This window comes from Procambarus clarkii, chromosome 6, assembly GCF_040958095.1.
Source record: "Procambarus clarkii isolate CNS0578487 chromosome 6, FALCON_Pclarkii_2.0, whole genome shotgun sequence".
Taxonomy (NCBI): domain Eukaryota; kingdom Metazoa; phylum Arthropoda; class Malacostraca; order Decapoda; family Cambaridae; genus Procambarus; species Procambarus clarkii.
The window spans coordinates 21460565-21474852 of record NC_091155.1 but is presented as its reverse complement, the minus strand read 5'-3'; the positions used below and the strand labels follow the sequence as shown (position 1 = coordinate 21474852).

The 14288-nt window shown below is 43.7% G+C and overlaps 1 long non-coding RNA gene across 1 annotated transcript in view; it reads right to left on the bottom strand.

The window, feature by feature from the left end:
- The window catches only part of LOC138353524 (uncharacterized), a 41882-nt gene extending 30406 nt beyond the window's left edge, over positions 1-11476 (bottom strand). The window contains exon 1 of the long non-coding RNA XR_011223187.1: positions 10428-11476. This is a non-coding gene — a long non-coding RNA (uncharacterized lncRNA). The remainder of the gene's footprint in view (positions 1-10427) is intronic.
- Positions 11477-14288: the final 2812 nt, after the last annotated feature.

The following is a 14288-nucleotide window of genomic DNA, read 5'->3' as shown; positions in this document are numbered from 1 at the left end:
TATGGCAGCGCGGCGCCTCTCAGCTCTTGACACCTATCCAAGGCCGCAAGCAAACACGAGAGACAGAGACACAGAAAGCAACCGTACCCAATCATACACAGTCTCTGTCCTATGGTTCGTGTCACTAAGCAAACTGACCGACTTTGCCCACGATGCAACCCACAGCAGCTCATTAACTCAGGTTACGTATTTTACTAATAGGTGAACAGGTGCATCAAGTGTAAGGAGGCGTGCCACACGAATCTGTCCCGCCAAAGGATCGAACCCGGAAACTGTCCAGTGTGATCCGACCACACAGCCCACTACGCCACAGGACCCCTTCAGTCGAATGACGTAACAAAGTGCTATACATTTTCCTACATAAAATACGCATTATACATAGAGAAGTAACCAGAAAACTTGCAGTTCTAGCATGTATTACCCAAAAAAAATCTGGCTTGAATAATCAAAACAATTCTAGCTTACCTAATAAAACAAAAATTTAAAATTCTTGCTAAAATAATAAAAAGACAAAATCTATTAAAATTGTCATTATCAGTATTGTAATAATTGCAATTACTTTGGATATAATAACACCAAGTGTAAATACAAATTACATTGTTATTCATAACATAGTGCTTGAAGCCTTGATATCAGTATGGAGGACCCTAGAGGGTGTAGTAGAGCCCATCACACGAGACCTGGGACACTGGGAGCCCATCACAAGGGACCTGGGATACTGGGAGCCCATCACACGGGACCTCAAACTGTGTCCTTGTCAACAATGAAATTTCGGTACTTTGAACATTGTGTGCTTTAATATCCTATCACTGACGCCCGACAAAGTGGGTTCACTTGTCAGAAGTTGGCAAGCTCCCCTGTTGAGGCAGAGAGAGAATGAGAGAGAAAAGAGAGAAAAGAGAGGAGAGAGAGAAAAGCCTGTACACTGTAGTAGTTAAAAATGAGACGGCTGACGTGGCTAATGACCCAACGACACACACACACACACACACACACACACACATTATTGATATTGCTTTATCTAAGCAATAGGAAGCAGAGAGTTACGGTGAGGGGTGAGACCTCCGATTGGCGTGAAGTCACCAGTGGAGTCCCACAGGGCTCTGTACTCGGTCCTATCTTGTTTCTGATATATGTAAATGATCTCCCGGAGGGTATCGATTCATTTCTCTCAATGTTTGCGGACGATGCTAAAATTATGAGAAGGATTAAAACAGAAGAGGACTGTTTGAGGCTTCAAGAAGACCTAGACAAGCTGAAGGAATGGTCGAACAAATGGTTGTTAGAGTTTAACCCAACCAAATGTAATGTAATGAAGATAGGTGTAGGGAGCAGGAGGCCAGATACAAGGTATCATCTGGGAGAGGAAATTCTTCAGGAGTCAGAGAAGGAAAAAGACTTGGGGGTTGATATCACGCCAGACCTGTCTCCTGCAGCACATATCAAGCGGATAACATCAGCGGCATATGCCAGGCTGGCCAACATACGAACGGCATTCAGAAACTTGTGTAAAGAATCATTCAGAACTTTGTATACCACATATGTCAGGCCAATCCTGGAGTATGCAGCCCCAGCATGGAGTCCATATCTAGTCAAGGATAAGACTAAACTGGAAAAGGTTCAAAGGTTTGCCACCAGACTAGTACCCGAGCTGAGAGGTATGAGCTACGAGGAGAGACTACGGGAATTAAACCTCACTTCGCTGGAAGACAGAAGAGTTAGGGGGGACATGATCACCACATTCAAGATTCTGAAGGGGATTGATAGGGTAGATAAAGACAGTCTATTTAACACAAGGGGCACACGTACTAGGGGACACAGGTGGAAACTGAGTGCCCAAATGAGCCACAGTGATATTAGAAAGAACTTTTTTAGTGTCAAAGTGGTTGACAAATGGAATGCATTAGGAAGTGATGTGGTGGAGGCTGACTCCATACACAGTTTCAAGTGTAGATATGACAGAGCCCGATAGGCTCAGGAATCTGTACACCTGTTGATTGACGGTTGAGAGGCGGGACCAAAGAGCCAGAGCTCAACCCCCGCAAACACAACTAGGTGAGTACAACTAGGTGAGTACACACACACACACACACACACACACACACACACACACACACACACACACACACACACACACACACACACACACACACACACACACAACGTGTCCTCCCGGACAACAAGGAGATACACTTCACCTTATCTTACTTATCTTATCTTATATCTTACCTCTTTTTACCAATACCAACTTTTACCAATACCTTTCGTCCTCTTGACATTAAACTCGCCTTTCGACAAACTAACACACTTCGTAGCAATCTAGTTCACACTGCTCCTCCTGCTTCTAATGCTGCTGGTGTCTACTCTATTTCCTGTTCATCTTGTCCTCTCCAATACTTTGGCGAAACTGGCCGTACACTGAATGACAGACTTAAAGAACACAAGAGAAGTGTTATGTCTGCAGACACTAACAATGCTCTCTTCTGCCATGTGAGGGATTCTAATCATCCCATTGATTGGTCTTCCTCCAAAATAATCTTTCCTGCCTCTACTCTACACAGACGCCGTCTTGTAGAATCGGCTCTTATAAACAATGTACCCAACATGAACTTGAGTCCTGGCTTTGTTGCTGTGGACTCTTCCCTTTCACAGTATATACTCAAATGCTCTAATCTTTCTAACAAACGTGACTTAACATAAGCTTTCCCCCTTCCATTTCTTTCTTTCTCTTTCCCTTTCTTTCTCTCTTCTCCCTTTTTCTGTTCATTGTCTTCTACGCTCCCTTGCTATCCTCTTCTTATTCCTATTACTATCTCCTTCGGTGGTTATAATAGGAGCTGCCTCGTATGGGCCAATAGGCCTGCTGCAGTTCTCATTACTACTATCCCCTACACCTGACTTTCCTCCTCAGCTCTCTCTTGCCTATTTAATGCCTGTCCCTACCTGTCCTCATCACAATCGACTTGAGAATGGTCCAGGACGGACCGAAACGTCGTCGTCCCTTCAATTTCTAGTGTGTGGTCTGGTCAACATACTTCAGCCACGTTATTGTGACTCATCGCCTGCATATCTTACCTCGCCTAGAGTAATTTATACCTCCTGCAAACTTTCCTTCATAGCGCCGGATTCACCATCTCGGGGAGTTTGTACAGTCTCACGAGCTGTGGGAATCAGTAGAGCACATATGAGCCTCCGTCTCGCCCTGCCCTTCACCCACTCCGGCCCCTAGCTGGCTCTCTACGGCACTAGGCGCGTCTCCTCCTATTCCTCTATATATCTGACATGACTTAGTATGGAGGGGTCGATCGAAACGATCGACCCCTCCATACTAAGTAAACAATTTTAATTAATTTTTTAATTTTTCAATTTTTTACTAATTAAAAAAAGTAAAACAAGGTAAATAAAACTGCTTCTGACGTCTTTACGGTGTGAGAGCTGCGAGTAAAATCCAAAAGAATAAAAAATTCTAAATATTTATTATAACAAAAATGACTAACAACAAATAAAACAATTCCTTCTCAGCATTACGCACATTACAAAATAAAGAAGAAAGATAAACATGTGACAGTTACGTTAATGACAAAGAAAGGTGCAAAACACAATATACAAGAAGCTGTACGCATCTACTGGCACCTGGGAAGGCGACAGTAGAAATTGAATTGAAATTGAAACAAGTTTATTGAGGTAAAATACACACAAAGGGATGAGGTAGCTCAAGCTATTCTCACCCCGTTCAGTACATCGTGTTAATACATACATAGACACACATCACAAACAATAAACATTACCGAACATTCTGAGATATAAATATATACATTCCTCCTATACACGCGACAGTAGATGTTACTGCTGAGAGCATGAAGCATATTCTGAGGTCTGGCCGATGATTGATAAAGATTAAACCACCCAAGAGAGGTCTGGCCGATTGATGAAGATTAAGCCACCCAAATGGTGGCACGGGCAAGAATAGCCCGTAAGTAAGTGGCCCTTTTGAGCCATTACCAGTATCAATAGATGATACTGGAGATCTGTGGAGGGAGGTCTGGCCGGTGATGAGCCGCTTATATGTGCGGGCCAGGCCTAGTGTAGAGGGCGCTGATGTGCAGGTAACTATCGCGGGCAGCCTTAAACAAGCCGTTCAGCTGGTCGACCGGCGAGCGGAGTTTGCCCCCAGACAGGTGTCTCGGGTACCTGAGGGGTGGAGGGGGAGGGTGTCTTGTCTAGAAACAGGTTTCTGAGCACGTATTGTTGATTTCTTGTAATTGAGTATGCAGAATGTTGTTGACAAGGCGGTAAAGGAATAGGCAGGATCTCCTTGCCATTACCGTAACATAATGACAGCATACTGGCATGACTGCAACTCGTGTCATACTGGGATGAAGGGGAAGGTGGTGTCGAGTGAGTATTTTTGTCATTACTGCCATCGACCGTTTTCTATGTAAGAGTAATACCATTACTCCAACTCTGATGGCCATATTATGTCAGCTGGCCACATCGTGGCTACGATGGCTATCTCATCTGGTCAGCTGGCCACACATAGCGGCTATCTCATGTGCTCAGCTGGCCACACATCGCGGCTATCTCATGTGCTCAGCTGCCTACATCCCGCCAATGCCCGACTCCACCAGCCTTGCCGAGATCCTGCAGTGAATAGATGGACAGAGTTTCCCATTTCCTTGTGGCGAGTGACGCGGCCCCTTGCCGGATATGACTGTCAGTGGAGTGGCCGGATGGGGGCCCGCTCCTCCTCCTCCGCGCACGGACAGACATATTACATTTTTATACTTGCCCGGACACAAAGAGAAGAGAAATCCGTGTTTATCAGGGATGTGTCTGTCTGGCTGTCCATGGAGGAATGTGGTGCGGAGTATTTTTATTATTTACATGCAAAGGCACTACGGGCTCACCATAGCCCGTGCTACTTCAAATTCAAGCTTCACTTCCAGCTACTTCAAGCCCTCCAAATGTACTCACTAGAAAGAAGACGAGAGATATCAAATAATATACACCTGAAAGATACTGGAGGGCCAAGTACCAAATCAACCAGGTACTTGGAACTTTTTGTTCCAGGTAGCGAATCTTTAACAACAACAACAACATTTACATGCATATAATTTTGTGTGTGTGTGTGTTTTCAAATATTTATACATTCAGCCATTACCTCTTGGACTCCGGCCTTGCTAACCGACGGTGGATTAGTGTACTGACCACACCAACACACACACACACACAGGGCCTGGTAGCTGAGTGAACAGCGCGCGGGACTAGTAATCCTGTGGCTCGGGTTCGATTCCCGGACTCGGCAGAGACAAATGGGCGAGCGAGAGAGAGCGAGAGTGGTGATGGAGCTGCGTTACTGGCCAGTGCCCAGTCCATCCCCTCCCCCCAACCCCTTCCCTCTCTCCCTCTCTCTGCCTTCGAAATTATGGTCCCGAATTGGATACCAGGAATTTAGAGACAACGGATTTACGAGTTGTGAAATTTAAGGGTACGCATTGCACATTTATTTTATTTTTTTGCAAAAAAAAAAACTCAACTCTGTTGCCAAAAGTGAGGAGAAAGAATTGCGTAACGCGCGTACCTACTCGAGATCTGCTAGTTATCAGTCTCTGTCTTAATCATTTACTTTTGTTGTTTGCGTAACACAGTTTAAGGGAGCCGGTCGGCCGAGCGGACAGCACGCTGGACTTGTGATCCTGTGGTCCTGGGTTCGATCCCAGGCGCCGGCGAGAAACAATGGGCAGAGTTCCTTTCACCCTATGCCCCTGTTGCCTAGCAGTAAAATAGGTACCTGGGTGTTAGTCAGTTGTCACGGGCTGCTTCCTGGGGGTGGAGGCCTGGTCGAGGACCGGGCCGCTGGGACACTAAAAAGCCCCGAAATCATCAAGATAATCTCAAGATAAGAGATACAGGTGACACTTTATTCCCCCCCCCCCCCCCCGTGTTGCCAGCCGCACCCGTTGGGGGAGAGAGCTTTTGACTGTTTACCCGTGTGTGGGGGGGGGGGGAGCTTTTGTTTGTACCAGTTTGGGGAGTTTTTGTCCCTACTCCTAAGGGGGAGGGGGTCGAGTTTTTGTTTGTCAACAACCCCATCACCCCCATCCCTGCCAACAAACCCATCACCCCCCATCCCTGCCAACAAACCCATCACCCCCCATCCCTACCAACAAACCCATCACCCCCATCCCTACCAACAAACCCATCACCCCCCATCCCTGCCAACAAACCCATGACCCCCCATCCCTACCAACAAACCCATCACCCCCCATCCCTACCAACAAACCCATCACCCCCCATCCCTACCAACAAACCCATCACCCCCCATCCCTGCCCAACAAACCCATCACCCCCCATCCCTGCCCAACAAACCCATCACCCCCCATCCCTGCCCAACAAACCCATCACCCCCCATCCCTACCAACAAACCCATTACCCCCATCCCTGCCAACAAACCCATCATTTAGTCTAAACAAAATGCTAAAAAAGATTATAATTCCCAGTAACGCGACCATACCCGTCCTGGGGCCGGGCGAGCCAATTAGGGAACCATGAACGAAGGGCCGAGTCACCACAATTGAGAAGATGGTAAATTAGAGACACAAGAACATAAAAGATTTTCAGAGGACCAAAGTTAATTTAAAAACGGCAGAGTCGGGAGCCATTGCATTTGGAACCTGGAATGGCTGGGCTCAAGAGCTGGAGTTTGACCCAGAAAACACACGAAATGAACTACACACAACACACACACACACGCACACACACACACACACACACACACTGGGGGCCTGACGGCTGAGTGGATAGCGCTCGGGATTCGTAGTCCTTTGGTCCGGGGATCTATCTCCGGCGATGGCGGAAACTAATGGGCAGAGTTTCTTTAACCCTGATGTCCCTGTTCACCTAACAGTAAATAGGTACCTGGGAGTTAGACAGCGGTTACGGGCTGCTTCCTGTGTGTATGTGTACTCGCCTATTTGTGCTTGCGGGGGTTGAGCTTTGGCTCTTTGATCCCGCCTCTCAACCGTCAATCAACTGGTGTACAGATTCCTGAGCCTACTGGGCTCTATCATATCTACATTTGAAACTGTGTATGGAGTCAGCCTCCAGCACATCACTGCCTAATGCATTCCATCCGTTAACTACTCTGACACTGAAAAAGTTCTTTCTAACGTCCCTGTGGCTCATTTGGGTACTCAAGTTTCCACTTTTGTCCCCTTGTTCGCGTACCACCAGTGTTGAATAGTTTATCCTTATCTTCCCTGACAATTCCCCTAAAGATTTTGTAGGTAGTGATCATGTCTTCCCTTACTCTTGTGTCTTCTAGTATCGTAAGGTGCATTTCTAGCAGCCTTTCCTTATAACTCATGACTTAGTTCTGGGACTAGTCTAGTGGCATACCTCTGAACTTTTTCCAGCTTCGTCTTGAGCTTGACAAGGTACGGGCTCCATGCTTGGGCCACATACTCCAGGATTGGTCTTACGTATGTGGTATACAAGATTCTGAATGATTCCTTACACAGGTTCCTGAACGCTGTTCTGATGTGATTCCTTACACAGGTTCCTGAACGCTGTTCTGATGTTAGCCAGCCTCGCATATGCCGCAGACGTAATTCTTTTTATGTGGGCTTCAGGAGACAGGTTTGGTGTGATATCAACTCCTAGATCCTTATGTGTGTGTGTGGGGGGGGGGGAGAATAGTTAGTAGTTAGTAACAGTGGATTGACAGTTGAAAGGCGGGTCGAAAGGTCGAAAAAGCTCAACCCCCGCAAGCACAAATAGGTGAATACACACACAAAGCTCAACCCCCCAAGCACAAATAGGTGAGTGTACACACACACACACACACACACACACACACACACACACACACACACACACACACACACACACACGGGCATGCACGCAAAGTGGACATTCAACCCTGCAGGCTGAGTTAGGCGAGTGCACAATATAAACTCTGGCCATGAATACAGAGTGAGAAAGTGGAATCCCAACGGAACCAAGCACAAACTCTCGTAAAGTCAAGAGGTTTCCCACCAGATCAGTACTGGAGTTGAAGGCAACAGCTGTGTGGAAAGCTTGTACGAACTGGATCTCAACACAGGTGGTGTGCAGAAGATGGAATATGACTACGACATGCAAAATACTCCAGGGATGAGATAGGATGGAAATGTTAACTAACCAAATAGGTCAAGACACAGGCTATAGGATGTTAAGTTGAAGACGGGCGAGTCAGGAGGGACAAAAAGATCATTTCTTGAAATAATAAGCAAGGCAAGAGTACGGTAGTTAACAATAATAGTTTCTTACTCTAACAGAAGTTATATAGTCAATTCATCTATTGTTTGCGTTTATCGCAGATCGCCACCCACCCATGTTTATAGCCTAGGACTAAGTGAAGCTAAATATTGTACCAATAGTAATAATAACAGCAATATAAGCTTAATCGTAGCCGGCATTCATTCCCAACGCTCTTAAAATTGCGCACGAAAACAAACTTTTCCTAACTTTCGAAAATCAAACTTTGGTTCAACAACATTACCAACTTTCCACAGCTTTCCCAATGTAAACAACGTTGATCACTTGCTACCAACCTTGTCGAGTTTGCACCAAGTAAACTAATGTATACAGACAAAATCATCGAGCTTTCAGAAAGTAAACAAAGATAATCAGTTACTCCCTCCCAGTTTAAAAAAATAAATAAAAGCGGCAGGATCTCTATGATGTCTTGAGCAAACACAGGAATTCATGGCTTTCAACCTTATCTATCACCCCCCCCCCCCCCTCAAAAAAAATGAACGAAGATGCTAACTTAACATATAAAAGAGAGCTGGGTATGGCTGTAATCCTTATCGGTCTCTCGCAGGACTAACAAATATGACTGCAAAAATTTTCGTTATCTCACCAGATAAGCACTAAGATGTCCTTGAAAGGTCTTTTTGAATTGGCATAGGTTTTTCTAAGACACGTTAAACGCCTCTGAAATCATGATGTATTTTGGGGAATTCGTCAGTGCTTTGATTCCTCAATATCGATTAGTTGCTGAACAAAGAGACCATTGGGTGAATTTGAATATTATTTAAATGCCGATGTGTTCTCTTTTGGATAAGACTCTCCAAGAAAGCTTCCCTGTACGACTTTCCAATAAGGCTTACATGTAACCCTATCCAAGAAGGCTTCCTTGCAGGGCTCAATACTACCAGATGCTCCCTGTTAGAGAGACTGGGAGCGAGACCATCCCGGGGAGAAGCACACACAAAAAAAAACAAGGCTCGAAATTAAGAAAGTAATTATCAAGACACCACTAAGCCGGAAAGACTATGTAGCACCATACAAGGCTCGATAGGGAAGTGGTCCTCAGTGATGAAGGATGCACAGCTAAGCTCTTCCTGGAAGAGGCTGCACAACGAGGCGAAACAAACATTAAAACGATCTAAAAACTCATTTTCCTTGTAAATCTCTAAATAGAGATTACCATATGTTCTGTGCGGTTGCAAGTGTTTATCGAGAAAGTTAAAGAAACAAATATGTATCTAAAAATTTATAAAAATAATAAAATGACTAATAAAAAAAATAAACGAACAAAATATGCATTAAAATATTTAATTAAAAGTATACTTGATCGATCACAAAATATTCAGGACTCACAAATCACCTCCAAAGTGCTCACGAAAGACCATTTTAATAGCTCCATCTAATTCAGTGATTCCGAACCGGTTGGTCACGGAGCCTACGTTGTGAGTACTAGTATATCTGAATCTTTGGCAATTAGAAAGTGGCGAGAGTCCAGAGTAAGCAAATCTGTTTTAATTATAATTGTGGCAGGAAGTCGCAGGTCTTTTGAGCATTAGAACACAGGGCTGCGAGTCTAAGAAGGTTGGGATGAACTGATTGTATCGACGTATCTACATCTCTCCGTATCCTAGTCTAACCGCTGAATATATTATTTGCACATTCTCCTGTTACGAAGAGCAGGGCCTCATGTGCGTCAGGTCTGCTTGTCGTGTTGTCAATATCACATAGCTGACCTGCCGACGCTGGGAGTTAGTCTCAAAGGAAGGGGAGGGGGGGGAGGAGAAATTGACATTTGACTTTGTACAGTGAATAAACTGTCATTCATTCGATTATAAATGTGTTTCTAAATTTATTTCCTGTTACTTGGGACATGAATCGCGTACTTAGGTTTACCGAGGTCTACATAGGCCAATGGCTAATCTTCCCCATTTTAGTGCTAGGGGAACAAAAGACATCAGGTAAAATGATATGTGCCCACGCGTTTCTACCCTGCCCGGGGATTGAACCTAGGTTCCTCACTTGTGGCCCAAGGACGTAGACCACTGTGCTAAGGACCCTTAACGAGCGTCAACACTTGTATAAATACTTCCCCCAAACAAAGACGTCGCAAGCAAAATACAAACAAGTCTTACCGCAAATCTGAGCGAGGTAGTTCACTCCAGCGGTGGCTTATAATTCCCAGAGTTGCTCTGGTCGTCAGGGGGTGGAGGGAGTGGCAAGGCGGGGCTCGTCAACTCCTCTATCTCAATCTTTCACCTGTCGGTTCCCCGCTCAAAAAGTAATTCCATTTTCATTTTGTATTCTTGACGCACTTTTTGAGTGCGTCAATAAGATGGACTCCCAGAGGATTAAGATCGTGGTTAAACCACACTGGTACTGTACCCCTCTACAATCCTAGTTTTGTAGTTCACTTTTCACACTGGTGATTCTCCAGTGATAAACTCGAACAACAACACACACACGGCTGTGACCAAAAATGTATCGCCATTAGCACTGACAAATCCGCCGAGGTATCACAAGTGGAGAGACTCTGACCCTCGCCAGTGTTCAGAGTTCCGCCATAACAAACACTATTGACTTTGTAAAGGAACAGGACAACTTCTCAGGGTGTGCGAATAACGTTCGTAGGTTTATCGATCATTATCACACATCTGACTTGATATATTAGTCAGCTAAACACGCAACGGGCAGCAAATATAATCGCTGGAGGACGCGCCATGACCCTCTCCGCAGCTCGTCTCCATCAGCACTGACCAAGTGCTCGTCATTAATCCAGCCGCCAAGTTCCGTTTAAGGACGACGAAACAAGTGACATACAACTCGACTAATTACCCCTGAACTTTTCTCAGTGTTTAGCTCGCTGGTAGAATACCACAGACCCGCAGCATAGCATCGCTCTAAATATACTTTCCCCCCACATACTGTAAATGCATATGATTACTAACTGAACCAAACTACATAGCCTAACCTATGCTACGACTAACTATATAAAAATGCGATAAACATTCTTCTGGGCTTGTCTTCTAGCCTTTTGATACTAATTAACTATGCACGAAATTCTGATATACATTAATGTTAACTTAACTAATGTTTACACTTATATTCTCCAAAATGGCGTTTTTAGTTAATAGTAACGTTTGACGAATACGTTTTTTGAGGTCGGCCGCAGCCTGGAAGGGGAATGATCTGAGGATGACTACACAGCTGACTCTCAGCATGAGTGTACGCAGCTGATTCAGCATGAGTGTACGCAGCTGACTCAGCATGAGTGTACGCAGCTGACTCAGCATGAGTGTACGCAGCTGACTCAGCATGAGTGCATGCAGCTGACTCTCAGCATGGGTGTACGCAGCTGACTCTCAGCATGATACACAGCTGACTCTCAGCAACAGCCAGACTACTGAAATTGTCTCTTGCTTGACATAGGGACGTATCGTATTCCTGTGTAACTACTTGTCGCGCTGATTGGGGTAATTTCCTATAATTATATATTATTATCACTCTGGGATGAGGCTTTCGTCTGCGTCCCTTTTCAGTTCCTACAGGCTTTAGTAATGCTCTTAAGATAATTTTTTGTTTATAAATCTTCAGAATATGGCAAATAGAATATCCGGACTCTGAAAGATGCTTGGTGTGAAATGATATTAAATTATCCTCTGAACCTTAATTTCATTACACTCCAGGCGTAATGGAACGATAATGAGTGATAGACGCTATACTCTGAGAGTGTATAATGGACGCTATACACTGAGTGTATAATGGACGCTATACACTGAGTGTATAATGGACGCTATACACTGAGTGTATAGCGTATAGTATATAGTCACTCTCTTACCTCGTTCGTAGCCTATATCACAGTAAAATATTGAATAAGAGAGGGCAACTTTACTTCAGAAATTGACACCTTTGGACAGAATGTTTGTGTACTATGTGTCCGTCCCCCTGTTATGTTATGTATTGTTACTGTGTTTTTCATGTTTATGGTTCTGTGTTTTTGCCTCTGTGCTTGTGGTTTGCGAGGCCTCATGTTTTATGTACTATTATGTGCCTGTGTTAGGGTGGTTGGGCTGGTTGTGGTTGTGTGTTAGCTTTTTGTATTTCTACCCTTATTATTCTGGGTGTGGCTGTATTTTATGTTATTTATTTCTTGTGTTATTTCTTTGTGATGTTCTGTTTTTGTTATGTATCCAGTGTCCGTTTCGGGGTTTCCTGTTATGTACCATGTTTCCTTCACTTTTGGGTATTGTTATGTATGTTTTTCATGTGTTCATGGTTTATTACCTTGTTATGTTTCCCCTGTATGTCTTCCTGTATTGTTCTGCATTTGTCTGTTTTGTACTTGGGTTTTCTTTTGATAAATAGAAAAAAATGTGTCCGTCCCAGTAATCAGTATTTTGTCGAAAAGATATTTGCTAGTCAAGGATATAGCCAATAGGCTATCATAGCCTACACAAAGTGGTACCAGATAAATCACTATTTAAGAACGTTATTGCCTACATACTAAATCTCCAATGTAAATAAATACCGTAATAATGCATTGCCTACAAAAATATATACAATACATAAAAGCCCAATGCCTTTTTGTCACGATACAGTGCTGGAACAGCTGGCGAGCAATGGCGTGGGGCCGGATATTCCCCCTCACGTTCTGGGGAGATAATTTCGAGTTGTTAGCCGCCTTTATGGGTTATCTTAAGGCCGCCCCCTTCACATTAGCAGTCAATGTCAGTCTCATGCATTTAAATGGTTCTTTTTTGGTGGACTCCGAGCGCTCGACTCAACGAGGTCGCTCGTAAGTGGCAGTAGTGGGCGATGTTGTCTGGTATTGCCTCCGTCAACACTATTACAAATAAGTGGCAATAATATCGATATTAACTAAAAGTTATAATGGCAATCATACTAATAATATTGCCAGTATTTGTAATGTGTGTATTAATGTCAAACGCATAAATAACTTTATTATTGATAAAATAGCATTAATGATTATAAATATTGTTATATTTATTTAATGTTATTATTTTCATTAGTAAATTAGATTATTAACACTGACTATGAAACCAAATATAAGGATGTGAGTGTCGCTTCAAACACGACGCTCAATCAAACTTGGAATAACTTACTCATTTGACCAAAGGTAGTTGATAGGCTTATGTGGCTCCTAGGTCGTTCCTAGCACATTTGAATTACCTTCCCCACGAGCCTAGCAATTAGCATATCACATTCAGAGTTAAGTAACCAGTTTCTAATTACGTAAAGAGGCGATAAGAACCTCATTAGTATATGTTAAAAACAAGACTTTTCAAATCTTTTTTTTCAGTAAGGTGGACACCGATTTATTTATTAAGCTTAGGTCCAGCTAGAGCAGTATCTGAGTGTAGCTTGGATTGTGATGGCTGGACAGAGACTGGTAAGTTTGCTACTGATAGGCTTTAGGGTGTCACTGATCAGATAAGTGCCTATTATTAAATGGCATAATAAATGCCATTTGTCATCGCATTTATTTATTTGGCGCTCAGAGCCATATATGACATCGTGAAGCCTAGTGTCGATATGTATTTGTGAATTGCTTTTATTTATTGTTGGTGATAATGCTTTTATAGACCATTATCCTCGAGGTATTGAAGCAAAATATTTTATTAATTACGATTAATGTTACATTAATAAATCAGATAAATGTGGCCGTCGTATCTAATTTACATGTGTGTTAATGATTTGGTTATCTAATTAAGGTAAATTATATTGCCACTTACGTCTTTTCACGTGCTGTGAGTTGTCGTTGTCTTGTGAAAAGAACATTTTCAATTGAATTTATTTAGTAAACAGAAAATGGTTGTAAATGACCTAACCCTACAAGGAATGGCGCCTGAGTCCGCCAGCAATGTTAGGCACTGTGGTGGAGTAGAAGAGGCTTGGGGGTGATTTGCGATGATTGATGAGTAAAGGGGGAGGGGGAAAATTGGCGTAGCTGGGTTAGAAGGACGCTGGACTTCTGG